A 12,420-nucleotide genomic window follows, 5' to 3' on the forward strand; every position below is an offset into this window, starting at 1 on the left:
GACCCCTACAATATTGAGTAGGCTACATGGGTCTGCCCCGTTCCCCAGGTTACACTGCATTGGCTCTATGACATTGGGGCACTGGGCAGCTATGTGCCCCAACTCCCCGCACCCATAACACCTATAATTGCTTCTAGTCACTCCCCTATCACGTGGGTTAGGGGGTTTAGTCTCAGGGTTCTCCCCACTTAGGCCTTCCTCTTCCTTCTGGGTTCCTGACTGGTTTTCGACCTCCCTCTTCTTCCACCTAGGACTTCCTGGGGGTTTGGCCGCCCGACCCACCGCGGTCTGGGTCGAGTGTTTGATTCGTGAGGGCCCTTCCTTGGGTAGTTGGGTTAATTCCCTGGCTGTCATCCGTCTTTCCACCAATGTGATCATTTCATCGTAAGTAGATGGATCATTCTGGCATATCCATTTGCGGAGATCTGGTGGCAGTCCCCGCATGTAATGGTCTATGACCAAAGTCTCTAAAATCTCCTCTGGGCTGCATGCCTCGGGCCGTAACCACTTCCGAGCGAGGTGTATGAGGGCGAATAGTTGGGACCTTGGAGGTTTGTTCTCCCTGTATTTCCACTCCTGGAACCTCTGGGCCCTTACCGCTACCGTCACCCTGAATCGTGCTAGGATCTCTGCCCTCAGCCAGGAATAGTCAGCGGCATCCTCAGTGGGCAGATCAAAGTAGGCCTTCTGGGCCTCCCCGTACAAAAAAGGGCCGAGAATGCTGGCCCACTGCTCCAAGTGCCACGTCTCACGCTGAGCAGTCCTTTCAAATGAGAGGAGATACGTCTCTATATCATCGTCTGCCATCATCTTTGGCAGACAACTGGTGGCCCTCAGGGTTCGCGTCCCATTGGACCCCCGGGCCTGGGTGGTGAGGATCTTCAGTTGGTCCACAACCTCGCGCAGCGGGGCTCGATCTTGGGTCGCCTGGCTCATTAATAATTGGTTGGTTTCCTGCTGTAACCTCAGGGACTCCTGTTGCCCCATCGCCTGAGCCCGGGTTGCCTCCTGCTGGGCTGCTATGGCTTGCACCAGCGCTCTCACCACCTCCTCCAGGGTGGTACAAACAAAAACCCAAAACCAAAAACCCCAGTGCACTTTTTTTTTTTTTTTAGTAAAAACCTCTTTGTTCTGCCACGCTGTGAACAATCACGATCCCATCCCTGACACCAGTTGTGGCAGAGCTCTGACCTTGTCCCCGCGGGTCCTGCGCTTCTAGGCGGTATATGCTAGCCTCAGTGGCTCTCTGTGACCCTCCACGTAGCCCTTCTCTCTCTGGGGCCAGGGTTACAGTCTACTGAGCCCTTTTCATCATAAGCCTGCAAGGAGGTTGGTGAGAGAATTCCCACAGTCTCTGTTGTCCCTAGGGCTTGTTTTAGAACAGTTTAGCCTCCTGTCCTGACAGGGGCCTGACTTCCCCTCCCAGGAGGTGTTCCTGTAGTGGTGGGTTGGGGGGAACCCGGGCCCACCCTCTACTCCGGGTTCCGTCCCAGGGACCCTAATGGTAGCAGCTGTTGGCAGCCAACCTTTCACTGCCAGAGTTGCTACATTTCCCTGGGCCACCTCCCCACAGCTCTCCTGCTTCTCCCTTACCTTAGGGAGAAGCAGGAGTCTTAAAGGTGCCACAGGACTCTCTGTTGCTCCTTACCTTAGGGCTCCCTTATCAATAACTTGAGGGTGTCTTCATTAATCAGTCCTTCAGCCACACTTCCTCTCCCCTGGCTCCCTGGCTCTCCTCTGCCTGACTGGAGTGAGCCCTTTTTATAGTATCAGCAGGGCCTTAATTAGAGTCAGGTGGTCACATTAGCTTAATGGCCTCACCTGACTCTTTGCAGGTTAATTGGAATCAGGTGTTCTCATTAGCCTGGAGCAGCCCCTGCTCTGGTCAGTCCCTGCTCTGTTAATCCAGTGGCCAGTATATCTGCCTTCTGCTATTCTGCTATACCCAACTGGCCTGGGTGTATCACAGTGGACATACCCTCAGTCTGTAAAATGGGGATAATGATACTTCCTTTGTCTGTCTTGTCCATTTAGACTGTACGCTCTTTAGGACAGTGCCTGTCTCTCGCTATGGGCTGCACAATGGGAGACACTAGCCATGACTTGAATGCCAATCACAGACACTTGTCAGTTGTACTTTGGTGCATAGTAACATAAAGGAGTCGTATTTTATTAAACATTCAATAACTTAAAGTGAAATGATTAATGTAACCCTGGCATGTGAAAATTCAACTTACACCTGCTGATAATACCCCCTAGCAGAGATACTTACAAACTCTTACAGTACATATATTACTAATTACATCCTTTACATATTCAAATACACACACATATTGATGACACATCGTTAAAAGAATTCATAAATTCACCTTGCGGGTCAGAGGTAAGGTTGAGACCAGACAAGGCCGGGGAGATAATATCTTGTATTGGACCAACTTCTTTTGGTGAGAGATGAGCTTTTGAGTCCCACAGAGCTCTTCTTCTGGTTAAGGTTGTTATTAGCATGTTTAAGATGAATTTTCATGGTCAGAGATGTGTCCAGCAAGTTATGTCAATATTGTCACTGAGCAAACATTTGAACTGTAAAAGTAAAAATAGTAACAGCATATGTATGTGGATTACCTTAACTACTGTACCTGCCAGTATTTATACATCCCCAAGACATTTCCCACCTTTTCATTGTACTTTTAAATGAGTAGGGTTCTCCCCATCTTGGGCACAGGGACACTGAGGCACAGAGCAAAAGACAGTGACTTGGGCAAGGTCACACAGGAATACTGTGGCAAAGCCAGGCTTTGAACCCAGATTGGCCAAGTCTCAGTCCCATGCTCCAAGCACCAGCTCACGCTGCCTCATAGGTAGTTTGTGAGACCCAGTGCATATTCAGACATGCTATTGTGTTACTTAGCTAGCCTGGCTGTGATGTTTTCTCCATCAGGGTCCGGGGCAAGGTTCTTATCTGGAGCATGAACAAACCAGATCGTTCTGGTGATTATTTCCGTAGTCCAAGAGGAGGTCCACGCGTTGCTGCTACTGCTGCATCAAGGTGGTCGGTGGATTCGTCCTGCTCATACTGATAGCATCAGTCTTCACGGTGCTGTGGTATTTTCTAGGTAAGGGCCTCACTCCACAGAGGAGCAGGCTTTCAGACACGCCGAGGGGAATCAGGTGTATTGAAATGGCTAAGGTTTCCAAAAGTGACCAGCGATTTGAGGGCCTCCCAAGCCAGATCGGACACTTGCAGTGAAGTCCTGATGGGTTCAGGTCAGGTTGCCGGGTGTTGCCTAAGACACCTGGAAGGGGATTTTCAGAAAATCAGGCCACTTTGAGGCATCTCACTTTGGTCACCTGAAAACGGAGGCCCCCCAAATCACCAGTCACATGTGCAAATTGGCCAATGGGATTGCTCACTTGAGTCTGGCTTATAGAATCAGACCCATAGTTTGTATAGCCTTGAACTAGGACCTCATCTTCATGAGGGTTTCATAGTGTATTCTTGCTCTCCATTCGCTTCACCATCGTATCACGTTTAAACTGGTCCACAGCGCCACTGATGTCAGTGGCGCTCCTCCAGCCCCATATCCTTGCCCTCACGGCGCTGCATGCCTCCATTCTAGTCTGCCCCTCAGATCTCCTCTCTTATCCTGCCCCTTGCTCATTGTGCTCCCAGCAACGCCACTTCAGTAGCCTATTTGTTTCCTTTCTTCTGCAACACCCACAGACCCTCGCCCATGTCAAAAGCCTTCTCCACCCAATCGCTCCTATGGAGAGAGAGAGAAGAGAATGAGGTCAGTCAGACAAAAATATGCCAAACCCTCCTCTCGGACTCCTAGTCTCACCATTTTGGGCTAGATGCTGATGTCCTTAAACCAGTTGAATAGGAGCCCACTGACACCAGTGGGACAGACGCCTCAGCTGGAGTAACATGGTATAGTTCTGCTGAATGGGAGTGTACCTACTGGGAGTTTTGGCCTTCTGAGCAGAGTATGGTATTACCCAACGTGAGTAAAGCCCTTAGGTTATGTAAGCTCCTCAGAGCAACGACTGTCTTTATCGGTATGTCTGCAGTGCAGTTAGCCCAGTCCCAGGGAATTGTGGGAGATTCTGTCTGTCCTTCTGGGCACACTGGGAAAATTGTGGGAAGGCAGTGCAGGACTGTCAGCACTCGAGTGGTTTAGCCTGCGTCCTCACTGCCTAGCGGACGGGTTACAAGCCCAAGTGAAAGCCTCACTCAGGTTTTAGCCTATACCCCAGGATGGGCAGCCAGCCTGGGCTGAAAAGCACCACTAAACTCAGGAGAGACGGCTTCATGCGTGAACGGGATGGGGTGAGAGACAACACATGAGTAAGGACCCACGTTAACTCTGCAGTGAAAACAGATCCTAAGCTGGTGTTGAGCACATTGTCAGTGCTTAAATAATAACAATAAGGAAATTTCATTAATTAGGTGCCAGGTCCTCAGGTAGTGTAAACCGATGAAGCGCCATTCCTATATATTTAAAATAAGAGATGGCTGTGCAGAAGAGCAAACCAGATTGGCTATAAGAATAATATTCAATGATAATATAAGTGATACATGACAATCAATGAAGTCTCTTCCCTTGGAGTATATAGTAAAAGCTTTTCAGTAGTTTAGAGTAGCTTTAATGCAAGAGCTACCTTGTGTAATGAAGCATGGGGGGGAGCAGTGTGAATCAGACCTAACTCTGTTTAAATCAGTTGAGCTAAGCTAGTGCAAAGCTGCTGTGAGAGCAGAATCGTGTCCTAAAGCCCCGATTCCCCTCTCTGTTACACTGATGTAAATCAGGAGTGACTCCAGTGCAGTGAATGGAGTTACCCCCGTGTCAAACTGGGTGAAGGGAGAGAAGAATCAGACCCTGAAGATTGGGAGCAAAATTGAAAGGCAAAAGTTACAAACGTCTACCATTGGAAGAAGTTTTTGAGGAAACAATCTTGGGGAGTGATGCTGCAGAGTTGGGAACAGCCTGGTTGAGAGCCACAGGCAGGCTACTTCTGGGCCCACACCACCACATATGCCTGCAGTAACTTAAACAGGTGTAACCTGGGCAGTAAAATGGATGCAGAGCAGAAATGGGCTCATGCCAAAACCGGATCCAAAGTCAGAGCACACCAAAGCTCAGGTTTGGGTTCAAAGAAAGGAGCCAGACATTCAGTGAGGTGAGCTAGTATGGCTCTAGCACCATGGCATAGTGTGTGTAGGGGCCCTGGTTTGGGACTCTGGAGAGCAAGGCTCTATTCTTAGCTCTGCCACTGGCCTGCTGGGTGACCTTGGGTAAGTCACTGCCCCTCTCCGTGCCTCAGTTTCCCCATCTGTAATCTGTACAATGAGGAGACTGCTATTGACCTCCTTGGTAAAGCACTTTGAGATCTAATGATGATAAGAGCTAGGTATTATTATTATTAAGGCAACGGCGCTATACCCATTTACATCTGTGAGAATTTGGCTCAGGGAGCATTTGCAAAATTCACTCTAGGTTAGACTTCAGAAAGATCCACCTCCCATATCTGGATCTTGGTTTGGGCCCATCCCTAACAAACAGCTGGTTTTAAAATAAACTTGTGGTTCTTTTCCAGAGTTGTCTGGGCTTGTGTCACCCTTTGCTGTGAACATAACCAGGGTCCTAACAGGTGCTACTGCCATCCGAACACCCAGGCAACAGCCTATGCTAGTGAAAGACTCTCGATCTGCCAGGATTCTTTCTGGATATTTAACCATGAATTTTACATCTCTGCAGCAGCTAACTTCAGCCCAAAATATCCCTGGGCAGGGACGGAATTAAAATCAGTCGATATTTCATGGGCTCATTCCAGCTGGTGAATGAAATCTACTATTCCCGTCACAGCAACTCTGCTTCGGACACATTCAAGAGGGAGGCTGCGAAGCTGGAGAACGTGGTAGGCCTGGTTCTTTTCATTGTTCATGCTCCACACAAGAAATCTGTATCTTAATCAACCGTCCCTTCCCCATTCTGTCTGTCCAGCCAGTCTCTGTTTACTGTCTTGTCTGTCCATCAGTCCTCGCTCCCCTTATCCCAGTGCCTTGCTTCAGGGGTAGATAAAATGTGTTCCAAATCACACACATGGAGTGTACTCTTGATCCCACTAAAGTCAATGGCAAAACTTCCACTGGTCTCAACAGAGTCAGGATTTTGCCTGTGGTGTTTTACCATATGGCCAGCATCTGCCTTCATTAATTCAGGGGTGTACCACGCAGAGACTATTGTTCCCAGTATGCACTGTTTCATCTTGAGCTGAGGACCCAGGGTCATAGAATATTGCTTAGATGTAAAGATGAGGCATCAGAGATAAGTCACCTCTCCAGCTCTTCCCTCGCCTTCTTGGTTTCCTCCTCAACTCATCTGCATACTGCAATCCCATTGGCTGAAATAAGAGATGTTTGAGGGGTGGTAAGAAGGTTAGAGGTTGGGCCGGACTTCCATGTGATGAGAGACTGCAAACATTAGGGTTATTTAACGTAGACAGGACAAGAGCTATAGGAGACTTGGTTGGGCATTGAGGATTAGGAAGGGGACTGTGGAGATGGGTCACTCGTGTTTTGACCTGTCCTATAAAACAAGAACAAGGGATCAGGTTATGAAATTAATGACAGGTGCATTTAACACAAGTAAAAGGAACTGAAGGGAAAGGATAGCCCTGTGCTTATGAACCTGGACCGGGACTCAAAAGAACTGGGCTTGGTACTCAGCTCTGCCAAACTCCCTCTGTGACCATGGGCAAGTCACTTGATTTCTCCAGACCTCAGTTCCCATCTGTTAAATGGGGATATTAATCCTTTCTCCCACCCTGGGTCTAACTTATCTATTTAAATTATAAAAACTTTGGGGTAGGCACTGTCCCTAACTATGTGTTTATACAGCACCTACCACAATGGGGCCCTCATCTCAAGCCTCTAGGTGATACCATAAAACCAATCATTACTAATAAGCTCATCACACCGTAGATAATCAACCCGTGGAACTCACTGCTGCAGGAGGGTGGACGCAAGCACTGTGTGACGAATTATATACTCCACACTGGCATTCAGAGGGTTAACTGGAGCTAGCATGCTCAATTAAAGAACTTGGCTGCACCTGGAGGGTGGGCCAGGCCCAACTGAAGATGAAGCCCAGCTGGGTGGTGAGCATAAAGGGAGGAAGCCCAGATGAGAAAGGAGCTGCAAGGAGAGAGGGGAAGAGCTATGTAGTTCCTCTCTGGTCACTAGAGAGTGAAGGAAGGGCCTAGAAACAGGCAGATTGTACGGTAAGCCCAGGAAGGAGCTGTGGGAAAAGGCCTGAAAGAAGGCCAAGGTAGGAAGAAGTCTAAGGAGGCAGAGAGGAATCTGTGACAGCAGACCTCAGCTGCTCACCACACAGTCCCTGGACTAGAGCCCAGAGCAGAGGGAGGGCCGGGGTTCCCCTACTGCCTGCTGGAAATTGTAGTGAGGACCCACTGGCAGAGCCTAGGTAGAGGCGAAGAGTCTGGAGGAGTGAGCCGAGAGAGGGGTGCGTTTGAGTTTAGTTTATTGGACTCTCTGCTTATCCTGGAAGGGATGGAACTAAACGTGACGTGGCCAGAGAGCTGAGTCACAAGAAGAGGTGGGCAACAGCTATGGGGCTGGAAGGGCTGTTGGCAGAGGGCTCTAGGCAAAGCAGAGTCTGTCCTGCCCTCCCCAGCCATGGCGGGTCATGTTAGGGGTGAGCCACTCTTCTACACACGCCGCTGGGTTTTGAGAGGCAGGGTAGTTTGATGGCCAGCCGTAGCAGGAAGTGTTACAAAGGATTACTGTAAGGATGTCCCGATCTCCACACCTCTCCAGCCCCAGCCCCTCTACAGACCTTCCTGGGCCTTGTCTCCCCCTCCTCACCTCTTCACTCCACCTGCTACAAAGATTTTCTCCTTCCCTCCCACCTAGAGAACTCACCCCAGGATCTTGCAAGACTTATCTTCAGCACCCCATACAGACACCCCTGCCCACCGCACACAGACCTCCCAGACTCCTTCGAAATCCCTGCACTCCTAGTTAGGGTTGCCACCTGTCCAGATTTCCCCAGGATCATCCCTCTCTGAGGTAGCTGTCCTGGGAAATCTGTCACGGGGCTCAGCACACCCTGCCAGCTGTCCAGTTGATGGGCTCAGAATCATCCCTGCTATGTCCCATTTTTTGCCTCTCAGACATGGCAACCCTACTCCTATCCTCCTACCCCTGCCTTCTGCCCCTGCTCAGACTATTCCCGGGCCTCTGGCTGAGAATCTGGCAGCTCTGCTGTGAATTGACACGGCATCTATCTAAATTACTGCTTTCCCTAATCCTCTCTCCATGCGGACTTCCTGCTCCGAGGCCCAGGTTTACACACGACACGTTGACTGAGCCAGATTATTGGGCCCGCAGTTAAAACAAGAAGTTAAATCTGCGAGGGTGGAGGGTAACTTTTTGCCACTCAACAGGATGCCTGGGCTATGCGAGCTCTGCCGGAGGAGTAGCTGGAATGAACCAAGGCCAATCACCTGCCTGTGCAGACAAAGGATGGATTGCGCGTGCACATTGAGAGGGTTAGCGAGTTTCCCACCTGGCCCGTTAACAGCATATGGGGGCTGTGCAGCCCCCACTCACGTGGGGACCAGGCTGGGAATGGAATACACTGAGCTAAATCTGCCCCTGGTGCTGCAATTATGTCACCATGGCTCTGTCTCCTTGTGCACCTCAGGCCAGCCCTGGAATAACACACAGGGGAAGGTGTGAGGGGCTGGGGACGCTGAGGGGTGGGAATAGCTGAGAACCTCCTTGTGATCATGAGCACCTTGCCTTTCTTCCTTCCTTGAGTGGGGGAGAGGGGATCCCATGGCACCCTCATCAGTGCCTCGATGGCTTCCCCTCACCCCGTTCTTCCTCCCCACTGGCTGAAGATGCAACAGGCTCCCTTCTAACCCCACCCCTCAACCAGTCATTGCTGTGGAACATGTGGCTTTTCCTCCCAGGGCTGTCCCCAGCCTTTGCCCCCACAGCTCCTGATCACTTGTGGACAGAAGAGCTGGATGAGGGTTCAAACCTGGGTCTCCTACATGCCCAAGCACTAGCCACTTGACTATCCAAATGGCTCTTTCCCTCCCCCTTGTAACAAGCTGTGCAACAGGCACATTTCCCTCATGTGCCTCCATCAGTGGGCCAGCAGGGGTGCTATAGCAACAGAGTCGTCCTGAACCTCAGATGCATCTTGTATCACCTTGGCAATGCATCTGATCATTACCAGGCAGAGATTTGGGGTCCCCCGTCCCGTCTGCACTAGAGCCTTCCGGGGGGCTGAGTTTCATGCTGTTGCCATTGAGCGTTGCACTGTTCAAGAGGAGAAGCACAACTCCTTGAACAATTCTCTCCTAAACACCAGCTACCCCAGCGTAACCCTGGGTTGAGAAGGGAGGCCTCAATCCAGACCCTCGGGAGACCCACAGTGACGGCAACCACCTCAGTTGGCACGAATTGGTTCCCTTGCTACCTTCCTCTTACTGTTGTGGTAACAGCACAGAGAGCTGGGATTGTCAGAAGCCCGGGGGGACGTTTCCTACAGTATAATCATAGAATATCAGGGTTGGAAGGGACCTCAGGAGGTATCTAGTCCAACCCCCTGCTCAAAGCAGGACCAATCCCCAGAGAGATTTTTGCCCCAGGACCCTAAATGGCCCCCTCAAGGATTGAACTCACACCCTGGGGTTTAGCAGGCCAATGCTCAAACCACTGAGCTATCCCTCCCCCCATAGTGTGAGGGCACAAATGCTTCTGGGCTAAGGACAATGTTCCCCACAGTGCACTGGGGGGAAGAGAGAGCCCCTGAGGGCTGGGGAAACATTTCCCACAATGCATTGGGGGGAAACAGAGACCCATCCCCAAGGCTTAGGGAAACATTTGTCATAATATGGTGGGGACCAGAGACCCCTGAGGCTGGGGGAATGTTTCCCGTAACAGAGAGCCCCCATAATGCATTGGGGTGGGGGGGGGGACAAAGACCCTTGGAGGCCTCCCATAATGCACCGGGGAGAAGAGAAATCCCTGCAGAAACATGGCCCATGGGACAGAGGGAAGGGACAGACCTGGGTTAATTGGCTGAATAACCATCTTGTTTCCAGACCACGAGGTGTAGCTTGGGGAGGAGGGAATCACCCAGAGCAAGGGCTGCTCTGTGCTGCTGACTCCCTGCCAGCGGGTGGGGTGTGGGGTGAAGGGCACCGGAACCACCGGGGGGATAAATCTGGCTGCCAGAAGGAACCTTGGGGAGTGAAGGCCTCTGAACACAGATATCATCTCAGCCTGTGCCCCAGGCATATACGCACGGGCCCTGACATCAGCAAGGACAAGGCACGTCCAGCACCTCCCTTTTCCAGTGCCAGCCCACGGGGCGATCTCCAGGGTTGGGTGGGGAGGTGGTATCAGATTCCTGCCCTGAACCGGCTCGGTTCAGCTCGGCTCCCTCCAGCACCAACGCCGGGCCTCCCGCTGGGCACATGCTGGGCTGACGTCTGTGCTCAGCGGCCGAACCCACTTCCCCACCATCCCTCTAACTCTGCCTTCCTCCTTTAGTGCATAGCAGGGTTGCTGGCATCAGTATACCTTTGTACGCCACGTGGGTCAACTGCCTGCTGCCCCGGCCAACTCGGGGCCTCGCAGCTGTAGCCTGAGAGGGGCTTTGGAGCAGCTGGTGTCTGTCACTTCACCTTCCACAGGGCTGGGGTCACATGTTCACCCTGGGGCTTGCAGCACCCATGGTAGTGCTGATCCCAGCAATTCCCATGAACCCAGCAGCGGAATCTTGCCCAAACGCTCCCCCGACTTTAGGCAGGAATGATATTTCCCAGGCCCCATCTCTCCTTCTCCCTCTGGCTGCGAAGCTCGGTGTTCGTTCCCAAGGGCTGGGAGGCCTGCCCAGGCTGCATGTGCATGACTGAGCACTGACGCTCTTGGACGGGCTCCCTTCTCCCCTTTGTGCCCGTGACAGCTGTGGCTGGCTCAGCACGGCCGGTCATTCCAGTGCATGGTGTGTGTCGGGGGGGGAGTGAACTTTCATCCAAGTTGTTGGCAAAGGGAACACTGTGTTGAGGAGGGAATGGGGTGCAGGGTCTGGCGAGGTCCAGCAAGCGTTGGGGGAGCTGGGAAAGACCTTCCATCTGGTGATCTCAAAGCACGTCACTAATTAACTGTGACAGAGGGTCCATCAAGTGAGGCTTAGACAGAGTGAGGGTGAGAACCCCGGAGTCCTGCTCCCTCTGCTCTGCCACTGGTCAACTCCCCCAGGCAGGGAGCGGCCAAGCAACTACACCATTGCTCCTCCAGACCCCAGTTTGGATTATGAGCTGCAAACCATTAGGCAATGACTTAATATCCTCTCTGGGTCTCCCCCACACAGACTCCTCTGTGTGTTTTCTGGCGTTCCCACTGTTCCATGAGGTCAGCAAATCACCCTCCCTTTTCTTTGTGTGAAATGTGTTTAGCTCACGCCTGGGGGGAGGTTTTAACCTCCCCATTCAGCACCAAAGTCCATGCTTACTCTCCTGGGCGCCAGCCAGCTGGGCAGCGTGTGATGTCCCAGGTTCAGGTGATCCCCAGGGAGTGGGGTTGTGCCTGGGTCTGGGCAGAGACTGGGGGACGGGAGTGCTTTTAAATGGAACATTCACAAATTCAGTCTGGGATGGGGCGAGAAACCCTCCCCTCATGGAGTCTATAGGTGCCAATGAGGCTGGCCCGTGGGGTGATTTGGTAGCAGATAAATCCCAGGATGTCATTTCAGTGCCATGTCACTCCTACAGTCCAAACTGAGAATCTGCCCCCTACATTAGCTCTCATCCTGGTCTCTAATAGTTAGAAGTTAATTAATTAATCACTTGGCGATTGCCTGTTCTGTTCATTCTCTCTGGGGCACCTGGCATTGGTCACTGTGAGAAGACAGGATACTGGGCTAGATGGACCTTAGATCTGACCCAGTATGGCCATTCTTATGTTCTTATGCTGCCTAGTGCATAGGGCACTGGACTGGGACTCAGGAGAACTTGGTTCAGTTCCCAGCTCTGACACTGCTTTGCTGGGTGACCTTGGGCAAGTCACTTTCCTCCTTGTATCTGTTTCCCCACCTGTAAAACGGAAATAATGATACCCACCTCCTTTGAGGTCTATGGCTCAAAAGTGCTATAGACACCATAGGTGGTATTAAGATTTAATATCCCTGCCAAAGTTTTTGTAATCGTTAGTTATGATAATGGTGTATAGTCTTGGTAAGTGTTCATTTGTGTTCATTGCCGGGGTTTTTATTTATTGTGAGACGGGGGATGGTTGATGCATGGAGGGATGTTGGAGGACTGATGAGGGGACGTTAGGGACATGCATATCAGGGGATCGGGTGTCTAGAGCAGGGATGC

The 12,420-nt window shown here is 51.4% G+C and overlaps 1 protein-coding gene across 4 annotated transcripts in view; it reads left to right on the forward strand.

Annotated features, from left to right (window-relative positions):
- LOC117867420 (tryptase-like) overlaps window positions 1–12,420 on the forward strand; it is a 47,915-nt gene that overhangs the window by 16,434 nt on the left and 19,061 nt on the right. For 2 of the 4 annotated variants that reach the window (XR_004643407.1, XR_004643405.1), the window contains exons 2-3: window positions 3,005–3,113; window positions 5,757–5,916. The gene's annotated coding sequence lies outside the window, so the exon portion shown is untranslated. Of the gene's footprint in view, window positions 1–3,004; window positions 3,114–5,595; window positions 5,917–12,420 lie in introns of all 4 variants that reach the window. The other 2 variants (XR_004643406.1, XR_004643404.1) reach the window with 2 other exon arrangements.

This window comes from Trachemys scripta, chromosome 18 (genome assembly GCF_013100865.1).
Source record: "Trachemys scripta elegans isolate TJP31775 chromosome 18, CAS_Tse_1.0, whole genome shotgun sequence".
Lineage (NCBI taxonomy): Eukaryota > Metazoa > Chordata > Testudines > Emydidae > Trachemys > Trachemys scripta.